We start from the raw sequence: 13,389 nt of genomic DNA on the forward strand, positions 1-13,389 counted from the left end.
ATCATGAAATACGTTTCATCGAACAGCGCTGCCATTTTCTTTGACTATAGAGATAAGCGGCTTTCCTGAATGATGACAAAAACTGTATCAGGCAGCAATGACGAGACGATTTTGTTTATTTCAACTTATTGATTATTTTATTGTTTTAACAAGCTGATGAGCACCAAGAAACTCGTTAATGAGTGCTCCAGATGTAAAGGGGGTGTAGCTCAGTGGTAGAGCGCTCGCTGTGCATGTGAGTTGTCCCGGGTTCAGACCCCGGCACCTCGAAAGCGCTCTCGACTTTAGCGGTATCTTTTTTTATTTCCTGTTGTAATACTACGGCACCACGAGTTACCGGTGCGCATATCATGAAATACGTTTCATCGAACAGCGCTGCCATTTTCTTTGACTATAGAGATATGCGGCTTTCCTGAATGATGACAAAAACTGTATCAGGCAGCAATGACGAGACGATTTTGTTTATTTCAACTTATTGATTATTTTATTGTTTTAACAAGCTGATGAGCACCAAGAAACTCGTTAATGAGTGCTCCAGATGTAAAGGTGGTGTAGCTCAGTGGTAGAGCACTCGCTTTGCATGTGAGAAGTCCTGGGTTCAGACCCCGGCACCTCCAAAGCGCTCTCGACGTTAGCGGGATCTTTTTTTCATTGCCTGTTGTAATACTACGGCACCACGAGTCACCGGTACGCATATCATGAAATACATTTCATCGAACAGCGCTGCCATTTTCTTTGACTATAGAGATAAGCGGCTTTTCTCAATGATGAAAAAACTGTATCAGGCAGCAATGACAAGATGATTTTGTTTATTTCAACTATTGAATTATTTTATTGTTAGAACAAGCTGATGAGCACCAAGAAACTCGTTAATGAGTGCTCCAGATGTAAAGGGGGTGTAGCTCAGTGGTAGAGTGCTCGCTTAGCATGTGAGTACTCCCGGGTTCAGACCCCGGCACCTCGAAAGCGCTTTCGACTTTAGCGGTATCTTTTTTTATTGCCTGTTGTAATACTACGGCACCACGAGTTACCGGTGCGCATATCATTAAATACATTTCATCGAACATCGTTGCCATTTTCTTTGACTATAAAATATGCAGCTTTCCTCAATGATGAAAAAACTGTATCAGGCAGAATGACGAGATGATTTTGTTTATTTCAACTAATTGATTATCTTATTGTTTGAACAAGCTGATGAGCACCAAGAAACTCGTTAATGAGTGCTCCAGATGTAACGGGGGATGTATATATGTTTGTGAATGTTGTATGTAAACAGGCAATAAAGAAAGAAAAAAGGGTGTAGCTCAGTGGTAGAGCGCTCGCTTTGCATGTGAGAAGTCCCGGGCTCAATCTCCGGCACCTGGAAAGCGCTCTCGACTTTAGCGGTATCTTTTTTATTGCCTGCTGTAATACTACGGCACCACTAGTTACCGGTGCGCATATCATGAAATACATTTCATCGAACAGCGCTGCCATTTTCTTTGACTATAGAGATAAGCGGCTTTCCTAAATGATGAAAAAACTGTATCAGGCATCAATGACGAGATGATTTTGTTTATTTCAACTATTGAATGATTTTATTGTTAGGAGAAGCTGTTGAGAACCAAGAATCTCGTTAATGAGTGCTCCTGATGTAACGGGGGTGTAGCTCAGTTGAAGAGCGCTCGCTTTGCATGTGAGTAGTCCCGGGTTCAGACCCCGGCACCTCGAAAGCGCTCTCGACTTTAGCGGTATCTTTTTTTATTGCCTGTTGTAATACTACGGCACCACGAGTTACCGGTGCGCATATCATGAAATACATTTCATCGAACAGCGCTGCCATTTTTTTGACTATAGAGATAAGCGGCTTTCCTCAATGATGAAAAAAACTGTATCAGGCAGCAATGACGAGATGATTTTGTTTATTTCAACTTATTGATTATTTTATTGTTTTAACAAGCTGATGAGCACCAAGAAACTCGTTAATGAGTGCTCCAGATGTAAAGGGGGTGTAGCTCAGTGGTAGAGCGCTCGCTTTGCATGTGAGAAGTCCTGGGTTGAATCCCCGGCACCTCCAAAGCGCTCTCGACATTAGCGGGATCTTTTTTCATTGCCTGTTGTAATACTACGGCACCACGAGTCACCGGTACGCATATCATGAAATACATTTCATCGAACAGCGCTGCCATTTTCTTTGACTATAGAGATAAGCGGCTTTTCTCAATGATGAAAAAAGTGTATCAGGCAGCAATGACGAGATGATTTTGTTTATTTCAACTATTGAATTATTTTATTGTTAGAACAAGCTGATGAGCACCAAGAAACTCGTTAATGAGTGCTCCAGATGTAACGGGGGTGTAGCTCAGTGGTAGAGCGCTCGCTTTGCATGTGAGAAGTCTCGGGTTCAATCCCCGGCACCTCCAAAGCGCTCTCGACTTTAGCGGTATCTTTTTTATTGCCTGTTGTAATACTACGGCACCACGAGTTACCGGTGCGCATATCATGAAACACATTTCATCGAACAGCGCTGTCATTTTCTTTGACTATAGAAATATGCAGCTTTCCTCAATGATGAAAAAACTGTATCAGGTAGCAATGACGTTATGATTTTGTTTATTTCAACTATTGAATTATTTTATTGTTAGAACAAGCTGATGAGCACCAAGAAACTCGTTAATGAGTGCTCCAGATGTAACGGGGGATGTATATATGTTTGTGAATGTTGTATGTACAGGCAATAAAGAAAGAAAAAAGGGTGTAGCTCAGTGGTAGAGCGCTCGCTTTGCATGTGAGAAGTCCCGGGCTCAATCCCCAGCACCTCCAAAGCGCTCTCGACTTTAGCGGTATATTTTTTATTGCCTGTTGTAATACTACGGCACCACGAGTTACCGGTGCGCATATCATGAAATACATTTCATCGAACATCGCTGCCATTTTCTTTGACTATAGAGATAAGCGACTTTTCTCAATGATGAAAAAAACTGTATCAGGCAGCAATGACGAGATGATTTTGTTTATTTCAACTATTGAATTATTTTATTGTTGAAACAAGCTGATGAGTATCAAGAAACTCGTTAATGAGTGCTCCAGATGTAACAGGGGTGTAGCTCAGTGGTAGAGCGCTCGCTTTGCATGTGAGAAGTCCCGGGTTCAATCCCCGGCACCTGCAAAGTGCTCTCGACTTTAGCGGTATCTTTTTTATTTCCTGCTTTAATACTACGGCACCACGAGTTACCGGTGCGCATATCATGAAATACATTTCATCGAACAGCGCTGCCATTTTCTTGGACTATAGAGATAAGCGGCTTTCCTCAATGATGAAAAAAACTGTATCAGGCAGCAATGACGAGACAATTTTGTTTATTTCAACTAATTGAATATTTTATTGTTTGACCAAGCTGATGAGCACCAAGAAACTCGTTAATGAGTGCCCCAGATGTAACAGGGGTGTAGCTCAGTGGTAGAGCGCTCGCTTTGCATGTGAGAAGTCCCGAGTTCAATCTCCGGCACCTGCAAAGCGCTCTCCACTTTAGCGGTATCTTTTTTATTGCCTGCTGTAATACTACGGCACCACGAGTTACCGGTGCGCATATCATGAAATACATTTCATCGAACAGCGCTGCCATTTTCTTTGACTATAGAGATAAGCTGCTTTCCTTAATGATGAAAAAAACTGTATCAGGCAGCAATGACGAGATGATTTTGTTTATTTATACTATTGAATTTTTCTATTGTTAGGAGAAGCTGATGAGCACCAAGAAACTCGTTAATGAGTGCTCCAGATGTAACGGGGGTGTAGCTCAGTGGTAGAGCACTCGCTTTGCATGTGAGAAGTCCCGGGTTCAATCCCTGGCTCCTCCAAAGCACTCTCGACTTTAGCGGTATCTTCTTTATTGCCTGTTGCAATACTACGGCACCACGAGTTACCGGTGCGCATATCATGAAATACATTTCATCGAACAGCGCTGCCATTTTCTTTGACTGTAGAGATAAGCTGCTTTTCTCAATGATGAAAAAACTGTATCAGGCAGCAATGACGAGATGATTTTGTTTATTTATACTATTGAATTTTTTTATTGTTAGGAGAAGCTGATGAGCACCAAGAAACTCGTTAATGAGTGCTCCAGATGTAACGGCGGTGTAGCTCAGTTGAAGAGCGCTCGCTTTGCATGTGAGTAGTCCCGGGTTCAGACCCCGGCACCTCGAAAGCGCTCTCGACTTTAGCGGTATCTTCTTTTATTGCCTGTTGTAATACTACGGCACCACGAGTTACCGGTGCGCATATCATGAAATACATTTCATCGAACAGCGCTGCCATTTTTTTGACTATAGAGATAAGCGGCTTTCCTCAATGATGAAAAAAACTGTATCAGGCAGCAATGACGAGATGATTTTGTTTATTTCAACTTATTGATTATTTTATTGTTTTAACAAGCTGATGAGCACCAAGAAACTCGTTAATGAGTGCTCCAGATGTAAAGGGGGTGTAGCTCAGTGGTAGAGCGCTCGCTTTGCATGTGAGAAGTCCTGGGTTGAATCCCCGGCACCTCCAAAGCGCTCTCGACATTAGCGGGATCTTTTTTCATTGCCTGTTGTAATACTACGGCACCACGAGTCACCGGTACGCATATCATGAAATACATTTCATCGAACAGCGCTGCCATTTTCTTTGACTATAGAGATAAGCGGCTTTTCTCAATGATGAAAAAAGTGTATCAGGCAGCAATGACGAGATGATTTTGTTTATTTCAACTATTGAATTATTTTATTGTTAGAACAAGCTGATGAGCACCAAGAAACTCGTTAATGAGTGCTCCAGATGTAACGGGGGTGTAGCTCAGTGGTAGAGCGCTCGCTTTGCATGTGAGAAGTCTCGGGTTCAATCCCCGGCACCTCCAAAGCGCTCTCGACTTTAGCGGTATCTTTTTTATTGCCTGTTGTAATACTACGGCACCACGAGTTACCGGTGCGCATATCATGAAACACATTTCATCGAACAGCGCTGTCATGTTCTTTGACTATAGAAATATGCAGCTTTCCTCAATGATGAAAAAACTGTATCAGGTAGCAATGACGTTATGATTTTGTTTATTTCAACTATTGAATTATTTTATTGTTAGAACAAGCTGATGAGCACCAAGAAACTCGTTAATGAGTGCTCCAGATGTAACGGGGGATGTATATATGTTTGTGAATGTTGTATGTAAACAGGCAATAAAGAAAGAAAAAAGGGTGTAGCTCAGTGGTAGAGCGCTCGCTTTGCATGTGAGAAGTCCCGGGCTCAATCCCCAGCACCTCCAAAGCGCTCTCGACTTTAGCGGTATATTTTTTATTGCCTGTTGTAATACTACGGCACCACGAGTTACCGGTGCGCATATCATGAAATACATTTCATCGAACATCGCTGCCATTTTCTTTGACTATAGAGATAAGCGACTTTTCTCAATGATGAAAAAAACTGTATCAGGCAGCAATGACGAGATGATTTTGTTTATTTCAACTATTGAATTATTTTATTGTTGAAACAAGCTGATGAGTATCAAGAAACTCGTTAATGAGTGCTCCAGATGTAACAGGGGTGTAGCTCAGTGGTAGAGCGCTCGCTTTGCATGTGAGAAGTCCCGGGTTCAATCCCCGGCACCTGCAAAGTGCTCTCGACTTTAGCGGTATCTTTTTTATTTCCTGCTTTAATACTACGGCACCACGAGTTACCGGTGCGCATATCATGAAATACATTTCATCGAACAGCGCTGCCATTTTCTTTGACTATAGAGATAAGCGGCTTTCCTCAATGATGAAAAAAACTGTATCAGGCAGCAATGACGAGACAATTTTGTTTATTTCAACTAATTGAATATTTTATTGTTTGACCAAGCTGATGAGCACCAAGAAACTCGTTAATGAGTGCCCCAGATGTAACAGGGGTGTAGCTCAGTGGTAGAGCGCTCGCTTTGCATGTGAGAAGTCCCGAGTTCAATCTCCGGCACCTGCAAAGCGCTCTCCACTTTAGCGGTATCTTTTTTATTGCCTGCTGTAATACTACGGCACCACGAGTTACCGGTGCGCATATCATGAAATACATTTCATCGAACAGCGCTGCCATTTTCTTTGACTATAGAGATAAGCTGCTTTCCTCAATGATGAAAAAAACTGTATCAGGCAGCAATGACGAGATGATTTTGTTTATTTATACTATTGAATTTTTCTATTGTTAGGAGAAGCTGATGAGCACCAAGAAACTCGTTAATGAGTGCTCCAGATGTAACGGGGGTGTAGCTCAGTGGTAGAGCACTCGCTTTGCATGTGAGAAGTCCCGGGTTCAATCCCTGGCTCCTCCAAAGCACTCTCGACTTTAGCGGTATCTTCTTTATTGCCTGTTGCAATACTACGGTACCACGAGTTACCGGTGCGCATATCATGAAATACATTTCATCGAACAGCGCTGCCATTTTCTTTGACTATAGAGATAAGCTGCTTTTCTCAATGATGAAAAAACTGTATCAGGCAGCAATGACGAGATGATTTTGTTTATTTATACTATTGAATTTTTTTATTGTTAGGAGAAGCTGATCAGCACCAAGAAACTCGTTAATGAGTGCTCCAGATGTAACGGGGGTGTAGCTCAGTGGTAGAGCACTCGCTTTGCATGTGAGAAGTCCCGGGTTCAATCCCCGGCACCTGCAAAGCGCTCTCCACTTTAGCGGTATCTTTTTTATTGCCTGCTGTAATACTACGGCACCACGAGTTACCGGTGCGCATATCATGAAATACATTTCATCGAACAGCGCTGCCATTTTCTTTGACTGTAGAGATAAGCTGCTTTTCTCAATGATGAAAAAAACTGTATCAGGCAGCAATGACGAGACAATTTTGTTTATTTCAACTAATTGAATATTTTATTGTTTGACCAAGCTGATGAGAACCAAGAAACTCGTTAATGAGTGCCCCAGATGTAGCAGGGGTGTAGCTCAATGGTAGAGCGCTCGCTTTGCATGTGAGAAGTCCCTAGTTCAATCTCCGGCACCTGCAAAGCGCTCTCCACTTTAGCGGTATCTTTTTTATTGCCTGCTGTAACACTACGGCACCACGAGTTACCGGTGCGCATATCATGAAATACATTTCATCGAACAGCGCTGCCATTTTCTTTGACTATAGAGATAAGCTGCTTTTCTCAATGATGAAAAAAACTGTATCAGGCAGCAATGACGAGACAATTTTGTTTATTTCAACTAATTGAATATTTTATTGTTTGACCAAGCTGATGAGCACCAAGAAACTCGTTAATGAGTGCCCCAGATGTAACAGGGGTGTAGCTCAGTGGTAGAGCGCTCGCTTTGCATGTGAGAAGTCCCGAGTTCAATCTCCGGCACCTGCAAAGCGCTCTCCACTTTAGCGGTATCTTTTTTATTGCCTGCTGTAATACTACGGCACCACGAGTTACCGGTGCGCATATCATGAAATACATTTCATCGAACAGCGCTGCCATTTTCTTTGACTGTAGAGATAAGCTGCTTTTCTCAATGATGAAAAAACTGTATCAGGCAGCAATGACGAGATGATTTTGTTTATTTATACTATTGAATTTTTTTATTGTTAGGAGAAGCTGATGAGCACCAAGAAACTCGTTAATGAGTGCTCCAGATGTAACGGCGGTGTAGCTCAGTGGTAGAGCACTCGCTTTGCATGTGAGAAGTCCCGGGTTCAATCCCCGGCTCCTCCAAAGCACTCTCGACTTTAGCGGTATCTTCTTTATTGCCTGTTGCAATACTACGGCACCACGAGTTAACGGTGCGCATATCATGAAATACATTCCATCGAACAGCGCTGCAATTTTCTTTGACTATAGAGATAAGCTGCTTTCCACAATGATGAAAAAAACTGTATCAGGCAGCAATGACGAGACGATTTTGTTTATTTCAACTTATTGATTATTTTATTGTTTTAACAAGCTGATGAGCACCAAGAAACTCGTTAATGAGTGCTCCAGATGTAAAGGGGGTGTAGCTCAGTGGTAGAGCGCTCGCTTTCCATGTGAGAAGTCCTGGGTTGAATCCCCGGCACCTGCAAAGTGCTCTCGACTTTAGCGGTATCTTTTTTATTTCCTGCTTTAATACTACGGCACCACGAGTTACCGGTGCGCATATCATGAAATACATTTCATCGAACAGCGCTGCCATTTTCTTTGACTATAGAGATAAGCGGCTTTCCTCAATGATGAAAAAAACTGTATCAGGCAGCAATGACGAGACAATTTTGTTTATTTCAACTAATTGAATATTTTATTGTTTGACCAAGCTGATGAGCACCAAGAAACTCGTTAATGAGTGCCCCAGATGTAACAGGGGTGTAGCTCAGTGGTAGAGCGCTCGCTTTGCATGTGAGAAGTCCCGAGTTCAATCTCCGGCACCTGCAAAGCGCTCTCCACTTTAGCGGTATCTTTTTTATTGCCTGCTGTAATACTACGGCACCACGAGTTACCGGTGCGCATATCATGAAATACATTTCATCGAACAGCGCTGCCATTTTCTTTGACTATAGAGATAAGCTGCTTTCCTCAATGATGAAAAAAACTGTATCAGGCAGCAATGACGAGATGATTTTGTTTATTTATACTATTGAATTTTTCTATTGTTAGGAGAAGCTGATGAGCACCAAGAAACTCGTTAATGAGTGCTCCAGATGTAACGGGGGTGTAGCTCAGTGGTAGAGCACTCGCTTTGCATGTGAGAAGTCCCGGGTTCAATCCCTGGCTCCTCTAAAGCACTCACGACTTTAGCGGTATCTTCTTTATTGCCTGTTGCAATACTACGGCACCACGAGTTACCGGTGCGCATATCATGAAATACATTTCATCGAACAGCGCTGCCATTTTCTTTGACTATAGAGATAAGCTGCTTTTCTCAATGATGAAAAAACTGTATCAGGCAGCAATGACGAGATGATTTTGTTTATTTATACTATTGAATTTTTTTATTGTTAGGAGAAGCTGATGAGCACCAAGAAACTCGTTAATGAGTGCTCCAGATGTAACGGGGGTGTAGCTCAGTGGTAGAGCACTTGCTTTGCATGTGAGAAGTCCCGGGTTCAATCCCCGGCACCTGCAAAGCGCTCTCCACTTTAGCGGTATCTTTTTTATTGCCTGCTGTAATACTACGGCACCACGAGTTACCGGTGCGCATATCATGAAATACATTTCATCGAACAGCGCTGCCATTTTCTTTGACTGTAGAGATAAGCTGCTTTTCTCAATGATGAAAAAAACTGTATCAGGCAGCAATGACGAGACAATTTTGTTTATTTCAACTAATTGAATATTTTATTGTTTGACCAAGCTGATGAGAACCAAGAAACTCGTTAATGAGTGCCCCAGATGTAACAGGGGTGTAGCTCAGTGGTAGAGCGCTCGCTTTGCATGTGAGAAGTCCCTAGTTCAATCTCCGGCACCTGCAAAGCGCTCTCCACTTTAGCGGTATCTTTTTTATTGCCTGCTGTAACACTACGGCACCACGAGTTACCGGTGCGCATATCATGAAATACATTTCATCGAACAGCGCTGCCATTTTCTTTGACTATAGAGATAAGCTGCTTTTCTCAATGATGAAAAAAACTGTATCAGGCAGCAATGACGAGACAATTTTGTTTATTTCAACTAATTGAATATTTTATTGTTTGACCAAGCTGATGAGCACCAAGAAACTCGTTAATGAGTGCCCCAGATGTAACAGGGGTGTAGCTCAGTGGTAGAGCGCTCGCTTTGCATGTGAGAAGTCCCGAGTTCAATCTCCGGCACCTGCAAAGCGCTCTCCACTTTAGCGGTATCTTTTTTATTGCCTGCTGTAATACTACGGCACCACGAGTTACCGGTGCGCATATCATGAAATACATTTCATCGAACAGCGCTGCCATTTTCTTTGACTATAGAGATAAGCTGCTTTCCTCAATGATGAAAAAAACTGTATCAGGCAGCAATGACGAGATGATTTTGTTTATTTATACTATTGAATTTTTCTATTGTTAGGAGAAGCTGATGAGCACCAAGAAACTCGTTAATGAGTGCTCCAGATGTAACGGGGGTGTAGCTCAGTGGTAGAGCACTCGCTTTGCATGTGAGAAGTCCCGGGTTCAATCCCTGGCTCCTCTAAAGCACTCACGACTTTAGCGGTATCTTCTTTATTGCCTGTTGCAATACTACGGCACCACGAGTTACCGGTGCGCATATCATGAAATACATTTCATCGAACAGCGCTGCCATTTTCTTTGACTATAGAGATAAGCTGCTTTTCTCAATGATGAAAAAACTGTATCAGGCAGCAATGACGAGATGATTTTGTTTATTTCAACTAATTGATTATCTTATTGTTTGAACAAGCTGATGAGCACCAAGAAACTCGTTAATGAGTGCTCCAAATGTAACGGAGGTGTAGCTCAGTGGTAGAGCGCTCGCTTTGCATGTGAGAAGTCCCGGGTTCAATCCCCGGCACCTCCAAAGCACTCTCGACTTTAGCGGTATCTTTTTTATTGCCTGTTGTAATACTACGGCACCACGAGTTACCGGTGCGCATATCATGAAATACATTTCATCGAACAGCGCTGCCATTTTCTTTGACTATAGAGATAAGCGGCTTTTCTCAATGATGAAAAAACTTTATCAGGCAGCAATGACGTGATGATTTTGTTTATTTCAACTATTGAATTATTTTATTGTTAGGAGAAGCTGATGAGCACCAAGAAACTCGTTAATGAGTGCTCCAGATGTAACGGGGGTGTAGCTCAGTGGTAGAGCGCTCGCTTTGCATGTGAGTAGTCCCGGGTTCAGACACCGGCACCTCGAAAGCGCTCTCCACTTTAGCGATATCTTTTTTTATTGCCTGTTGTAATACTACGGCACCACGAGTCACCGGTGCGCATATCATGAAATACATTTCATCGAACAGCGCTGCCATTTCCTTTGACTATAGAAATATGCAGCTTTTCTCAATGATTAAAAAACTGTATCAGGCAGCAATGACGAGATGATTTTGTTTATTTAAACTATTGAATTATTTTATTGTTAGAACAAGCTGATGAGCACCAAGAAACTCGTTAATGAGTGCTCTAGATGTAACAGGGGTGTAGCTCAGCGGTAGAGCGCTCGCTTTGCATGTGAGAAATCCCGGGTTCAATCCCCGGCACCTGCAAAGCGCTCTCGAATTCAGCGGTATCTTTTTTATTTCCTGCTGTAATACTGCGGCACCACGAGTTACCGGTGCGCATATCATGAAATACATTTCATCGAACAGCGCTGCCATTTTATTTGACTATAGAGATAAGCGGCTTTCCTCAATGATGAAAAAAACTGTATCAGGCAGCAATGACGAGACAATTTTGTTTATTTCAACTAATTGATTATTTTATTGTTTGAACAAGCTGATGAGCACCAAGAAACTCGTTAATGAGTGCCCCAGATGTAACAGGGGTGTAGCTGAGTGGTAGAGCGCTCGCTTTGCATGTGAGAAGTCCCGGGTTCAATCTCCGGCACCTGCAAAGCGCTCTCGACTTTAGCGGTATCTTTTTTATTGCCTGCTGTAATACTACGGCACCACGAGTTACCGGTGCGCATATCATGAAATACATTTCATCGAACAGCGCTGCCATTTTCTTTGACTATAGAGATAAGCGGCTTTCCTCAATGATGAAAAAACTGTATCAGGCAGCAATGACGAGATGATTTTGTTTATTTCAACTATTGAATTATTTTATTGTTAGGAGAAGCTGTTGAGCACCAAGAAACTCGTTAATGAGTGCTCCAGATGTAAAGGGGGTGTAGCTCAGTGGTAGAGCGCTCGCTTTGCATGTGAGTAGTGCCGGGTTCAGACCCCGGCACCTCGAAAGCGCTCTCGACTTTAGCGGTATCTTTTTTTATTTCCTGTTGTAATACTACGGCACCACGAGTTACCGGTGCGCATATCATGAAATACGTTTCATCGAACAGCGCTGCCATTTTCTTTGACTATAGAGATAAGCGGCTTTCCTGAATGATGACAAAAACTGTATCAGGCAGCAATGACGAGACGATTTTGTTTATTTCAACTTATTGATTATTTTATTGTTTTAACAAGCTGATGAGCACCAAGAAACTCGTTAATGAGTGCTCCAGATGTAAAGGGGGTGTAGCTCAGTGGTAGAGCGCTCGCTGTGCATGTGAGGTGTCCCGGGTTCAGACCCCGGCACCTCGAAAGCGCTCTCGACTTTAGCGGTATCTTTTTTTATTTCCTGTTGTAATACTATGGCACCACGAGTTACCGGTGCGCATATCATGAAATACGTTTCATCGAACAGCGCTGCCATTTTCTTTGACTATAGAGATAAGCGGCTTTCCTGAATGATGACAAAAACTGTATCAGGCAGCAATGACGAGACGATTTTGTTTATTTCAACTTATTGATTATTTTATTGTTTTAACAAGCTGATGAGCACCAAGAAACTCGTTAATGAGTGCTCCAGATGTAAAGGTGGTGTAGCTCAGTGGTAGAGCACTCGCTTTGCATGTGAGAAGTCCTGGGTTCAGACCCCGGCACCTCCAAAGCGCTCTCGACGTTAGCGGGATCTTTTTTTCATTGCCTGTTGTAATACTACGGCACCACGAGTCACCGGTACGCATATCATGAAATACATTTCATCGAACAGCGCTGCCATTTTCTTTGACTATAGAGATAAGCGGCTTTTCTCAATGATGAAAAAACTGTATCAGGCAGCAATGACAAGATGATTTTGTTTATTTCAACTATTGAATTATTTTATTGTTAGAACAAGCTGATGAGCACCAAGAAACTCGTTAATGAGTGCTCCAGATGTAAAGGGGGTGTAGCTCAGTGGTAGAGTGCTCGCTTAGCATGTGAGTACTCCCGGGTTCAGACCCCGGCACCTCGAAAGCGCTTTCGACTTTAGCGGTATCTTTTTTTATTGCCTGTTGTAATACTACGGCACCACGAGTTACCGGTGCGCATATCATTAAATACATTTCATCGAACATCGTTGCCATTTTCTTTGACTATAAAATATGCAGCTTTCCTCAATGATGAAAAAACTGTATCAGGCAGAATGACGAGATGATTTTGTTTATTTCAACTAATTGATTATCTTATTGTTTGAACAAGCTGATGAGCACCAAGAAACTCGTTAATGAGTGCTCCAGATGTAACGGGGGATGTATATATGTTTGTGAATGTTGTATGTAAACAGGCAATAAAGAAAGAAAAAAGGGTGTAGCTCAGTGGTAGAGCGCTCGCTTTGCATGTGAGAAGTCCCGGGCTCAATCTCCGGCACCTGGAAAGCGCTCTCGACTTTAGCTGTATCTTTTTTATTGCCTGCTGTAATACTACGGCACCACTAGTCACCGGTGCGCATATCATGAAATACATTTCATCGAAC

General features: G+C 42.5%; 18 non-coding genes across 18 annotated transcripts; all 18 read left to right on the forward strand.

Annotated features, from left to right (window-relative positions):
• Positions 1–545: 545 nt before the first annotated feature.
• Positions 546–617, forward strand: TRNAA-UGC (transfer RNA alanine (anticodon UGC)). Its single transcript has one exon. It is a non-coding gene; the product is annotated as a tRNA-Ala (tRNA).
• A 1,367-nt stretch (positions 618–1,984) lies between these two features.
• On the forward strand, positions 1,985–2,056 carry TRNAA-UGC (transfer RNA alanine (anticodon UGC)). The gene has a single exon. It is a non-coding gene; the product is annotated as a tRNA-Ala (tRNA).
• A 274-nt stretch (positions 2,057–2,330) lies between these two features.
• TRNAA-UGC (transfer RNA alanine (anticodon UGC)) lies at positions 2,331–2,402 on the forward strand. The gene has a single exon. It is a non-coding gene; the product is annotated as a tRNA-Ala (tRNA).
• Positions 2,403–3,074: 672 nt separating this feature from the next.
• Positions 3,075–3,148, forward strand: TRNAA-UGC (transfer RNA alanine (anticodon UGC)). Its single transcript has one exon. It is a non-coding gene; the product is annotated as a tRNA-Ala (tRNA).
• Positions 3,149–3,768: 620 nt separating this feature from the next.
• Positions 3,769–3,840, forward strand: TRNAA-UGC (transfer RNA alanine (anticodon UGC)). The gene has a single exon. It is a non-coding gene; the product is annotated as a tRNA-Ala (tRNA).
• A 619-nt stretch (positions 3,841–4,459) lies between these two features.
• TRNAA-UGC (transfer RNA alanine (anticodon UGC)) lies at positions 4,460–4,531 on the forward strand. The gene has a single exon. It is a non-coding gene; the product is annotated as a tRNA-Ala (tRNA).
• A 274-nt stretch (positions 4,532–4,805) lies between these two features.
• TRNAA-UGC (transfer RNA alanine (anticodon UGC)) lies at positions 4,806–4,877 on the forward strand. The gene has a single exon. It is a non-coding gene; the product is annotated as a tRNA-Ala (tRNA).
• Positions 4,878–5,551: 674 nt separating this feature from the next.
• Positions 5,552–5,625, forward strand: TRNAA-UGC (transfer RNA alanine (anticodon UGC)). The gene has a single exon. It is a non-coding gene; the product is annotated as a tRNA-Ala (tRNA).
• A 620-nt stretch (positions 5,626–6,245) lies between these two features.
• On the forward strand, positions 6,246–6,317 carry TRNAA-UGC (transfer RNA alanine (anticodon UGC)). The gene has a single exon. It is a non-coding gene; the product is annotated as a tRNA-Ala (tRNA).
• A 273-nt stretch (positions 6,318–6,590) lies between these two features.
• Positions 6,591–6,662, forward strand: TRNAA-UGC (transfer RNA alanine (anticodon UGC)). The gene has a single exon. It is a non-coding gene; the product is annotated as a tRNA-Ala (tRNA).
• A 965-nt stretch (positions 6,663–7,627) lies between these two features.
• Positions 7,628–7,699, forward strand: TRNAA-UGC (transfer RNA alanine (anticodon UGC)). The gene has a single exon. It is a non-coding gene; the product is annotated as a tRNA-Ala (tRNA).
• A 274-nt stretch (positions 7,700–7,973) lies between these two features.
• TRNAG-UCC (transfer RNA glycine (anticodon UCC)) lies at positions 7,974–8,045 on the forward strand. Its single transcript has one exon. It is a non-coding gene; the product is annotated as a tRNA-Gly (tRNA).
• A 620-nt stretch (positions 8,046–8,665) lies between these two features.
• TRNAA-UGC (transfer RNA alanine (anticodon UGC)) lies at positions 8,666–8,737 on the forward strand. Its single transcript has one exon. It is a non-coding gene; the product is annotated as a tRNA-Ala (tRNA).
• Positions 8,738–9,010: 273 nt separating this feature from the next.
• Positions 9,011–9,082, forward strand: TRNAA-UGC (transfer RNA alanine (anticodon UGC)). The gene has a single exon. It is a non-coding gene; the product is annotated as a tRNA-Ala (tRNA).
• Positions 9,083–10,048: 966 nt separating this feature from the next.
• Positions 10,049–10,120, forward strand: TRNAA-UGC (transfer RNA alanine (anticodon UGC)). The gene has a single exon. It is a non-coding gene; the product is annotated as a tRNA-Ala (tRNA).
• A 273-nt stretch (positions 10,121–10,393) lies between these two features.
• Positions 10,394–10,465, forward strand: TRNAA-UGC (transfer RNA alanine (anticodon UGC)). Its single transcript has one exon. It is a non-coding gene; the product is annotated as a tRNA-Ala (tRNA).
• Positions 10,466–11,082: 617 nt separating this feature from the next.
• On the forward strand, positions 11,083–11,156 carry TRNAA-UGC (transfer RNA alanine (anticodon UGC)). The gene has a single exon. It is a non-coding gene; the product is annotated as a tRNA-Ala (tRNA).
• A 1,313-nt stretch (positions 11,157–12,469) lies between these two features.
• On the forward strand, positions 12,470–12,541 carry TRNAA-UGC (transfer RNA alanine (anticodon UGC)). The gene has a single exon. It is a non-coding gene; the product is annotated as a tRNA-Ala (tRNA).
• Positions 12,542–13,389: the final 848 nt, after the last annotated feature.

Source organism: Rhipicephalus microplus, chromosome 3 (assembly GCF_043290135.1).
Source record: "Rhipicephalus microplus isolate Deutch F79 chromosome 3, USDA_Rmic, whole genome shotgun sequence".
Taxonomy (NCBI): Eukaryota; Metazoa; Arthropoda; class Arachnida; order Ixodida; family Ixodidae; genus Rhipicephalus; species Rhipicephalus microplus.